Source organism: Octodon degus, unplaced genomic scaffold (genome assembly GCF_000260255.1).
Source record: "Octodon degus isolate 3935 unplaced genomic scaffold, OctDeg1.0 scaffold00305, whole genome shotgun sequence".
Lineage (NCBI taxonomy): Eukaryota > Metazoa > Chordata > Mammalia > Rodentia > Octodontidae > Octodon > Octodon degus.
Window position 1 is genome coordinate 1,060,118 of NW_004524881.1, and position 3,166 is coordinate 1,063,283.

Here is a 3,166-nt window from a genome sequence, read left to right on the forward strand (position 1 = left end):
CTGTACAAGATGCGGACTTGTGATCCTATTTACAAACACCATTAGAACAAATCATTCTATTCATTAAGAGAATGCAACTATATATCTATCCCAACAATTTGAATACACAGATACAAAATGGACATTCATCTGTATACCCCATTTTTTCTAAGTTCCGTTATTGAATATTATAGGTGTGTAAACAAGATGAAGCTTTATTGGCTTGCTTTTATTTTATTTTTTCTTTTCTCTCTCTTTCTTTCCTTCCTTCTTTCTTTTGTTTATCCTTTCATTTTGGTCTCAGATTTTACCATCAGGTTTGATGTTTTTTGTTGTTTTTTTTTTTTAATTTTATTTATTTATTTATTTATTTAGTGTGTGTGTGTGGCCAGCTCAGCCCACCTGGGGGCAGGGCTGACTGGCATGTGGTGTTGGGGGATTGAACCGCGGTCCTTGCACTTTGCTCAGCTTAGTTTGTTCTAAGTAGGTGCTTTAGACCACTGAGCCATCTCACCAGCCCCAGGTTTGATGTTATGAAGTAGGCCATCCAGAGTTTGCTAAAAAGTAAAATTAAACCTAAAAAGAACCCTTAAGTTTTTACAACAGAAATTCGATTTGCTGAAAAATAGAAATGGTTTATATCAAACTGAGTATGGTGGCTCACTCCTATAATTCCGGCATTTGAGAGGCAGGGGAAGGAGGATCATTGTGAGTTTGAGTCCAGCCTGGGCTACATAAGGGAGTTCAAGGCCAGGCTGCACTACATAGTATGCCTGTCTCAAAACTAAAACAAAACAGAAATATTTTGCTTTAGCCATCTGATTAACTTAAATTGTTTCTGTTAAAAATTTATAGCTTGTCTTAATATAAAAAAATTATAGCTCGGGGGCTGGGGAGATGGCTCAGTGGAATAAGTGCTTCCCTGGCAAGCACAAGGGCCTGAGTTCAATCCCTGGTTCCGAAAAAAAAAAAAAATTATAGCTCAAAAGACAGATAGAAACACAAAACTTTGGCTGTATTGATACTGTTCTTGTATTAGAATCAAGAGGAATAAGAGAGGTGATCTACATTACTCAAAGTATACACATACAAAGAAAATTGAGGCCACAAGGTTACCTGACAGAACTAGGACCAGAACCTGAGGCATTTGGCTCTTAGCCTTGTCTCTCGCACCCTGCCTTCCTCCCCGCACCCAACCACTGTGAAACAGGAGTCTGGTTCTCCCGTAGGTGCTCTGGATGGCATTGCTAAGTGTGTGCTGTCTTAGTTTCTAATGATGGACTAAAAAGACTGTGTTTTCTGATATTGTTTATTAATCTCACTCTGGAAATTACTTATGCTACAGTGGTTAAATTTTTAAACGAGGTGAACTTTGCTCATTTTTGTTTTACTTTATGTGCCCCAAAAGGAGAAAAGGAATGGAAGTTTTTGTTTTGTGGTACAGATAATTAAATTGCGACCTCCTTCATGCTTAGCAGACACTGTACTTCTGGGCTACATTCCCAGCCCCAAAGTCCATTTGTATAGGGTTTTTAGAATCTAAGAACATATTTTAATCAGTAATTTAATATTTTATACATGATTAATTCTTTATGTTTTTTGTTTGTTTGTTTGTTGCTGTTGTTTGCAGAACCGGAGATTGAACTCAGGCCTTTGTGCTTGCCAGACAAGCACTGATTCTATTGAGCTATCTCCCTGGCCCATGCATGATTAATTCTTTGAAATACTTTTTTTTTTTTTTTTTTTTTTTTTTTTTTTTTTTTTTTTTTTTTTTTTTGGTATTTTAGGACAGGGTCTACAGGGTCTACAAGGTCTCACTGCATAGATCAGACTCTTAGTGATCCTTCTGTTTGCAGCCTCCCAAGGGAAAACCACTGAAGTAGCAGTTGAGCTGATATGAATAGCCATGAAAAATGCTATAAAGAAAATCCTTTTAGGGCTGGGGATATAGCTCAGTGGCAGAAGCACCTGCCTGGCAAGTGCAAGGTCCTGAGTTTGATCCCTAGGACATTATCCAAATTAAGCTTTATTCTTGACATAGAAGATTTGGGAGCCTACTCTCTACTGAACAGAAACCTTAGAAGTAAGAAGAAATATGTAGCACTTGAGCATATACAAAAGATTTCATTCCTGGAGAGTGGATGATAGAATAGTATTGTGGATATCACAATTCAACATAAAGTGTCACTTTATAGTAGTGAATACCACATGCTATCATTATTTTAATATTTCTTTATCTGAATTATGATAATGTGTGGGTTAGCTAAAATCCAAACCTGAAGCCTTCCAGAGATCTCAGCTGGTGCTATGCCAGTAGAGACTCAATTGGCAGTGAAGCAGCCTTTGTCCTTTGCTGGCTGAGGACTTAGGAAAGGAAAGGTTCTGTGTCCCTTTGTGTGATATCACTGGTGTAGAAGAGAATTCTCTTCCCATTCAAATAAATTCCTAATAGCTGCCTTGTCAGTGAGAGAAAAGTATGCTTTCAACAGTCCTTCAAAATTGGTACTCTTGGGCTGGGGCTATAGCTCAGCGACATACTGCCTACTTGGCAAGCACACGGTCTCAAGTTCGATTCCTGCTACAAAAAAAATTAGTACTCTCATTCCCATTTTATAATTAAAGAAAATGAAGTTTGGAATAGTTAAATGAAATTGTCCAACAATATATACATTGTCTATATATACTAACTTATCCTTTCAAAATGTAGTGGCTAATGTAACTATTGTTATTCTTTTGTATAAAATGCCTTTTGTTCTCTAACTTCTGATATTCTTTTTTTTAGTTATGCAACAGATGTTTTATTTTTTTATAATTTTTTAACCTCTGATATTCTAAAACAAAATAGCTCTAATATAATCCACTTTGTGTGGGCTCTGCACATGTTATTTATGCCACAATAGCTTCCTAAAGACCAAGTTAAACATTCTCATTCTTGATCTGAGTGTCCATCCTGTGCATATATTCATAGTCTATGAAGCAAAAAAGACTATAAACATATAATTTGTAATTTTTTGAATTGTTCTGGATTTATCTATAATTGTTATATGTAGTTAATAAGACTTTTTTGAGGGGCTGGTGAGATGGCTCAGTGATCTAAAGCACCTACTTAGAACAAGCTTAGCAAAGCACAGGGACCGCGGTTCAATCCCCAGCACCACATGCCAGCCAGCCCCGCCCCCTGGTGGGC

The 3,166-nt window shown here is 37.0% G+C and overlaps 1 protein-coding gene across 1 annotated transcript in view; it reads left to right on the forward strand.

Moving 5' to 3' along the window:
* Ccdc158 (coiled-coil domain containing 158) overlaps positions 1–3,166 on the forward strand; it is an 84,509-nt gene that overhangs the window by 14,294 nt on the left and 67,049 nt on the right.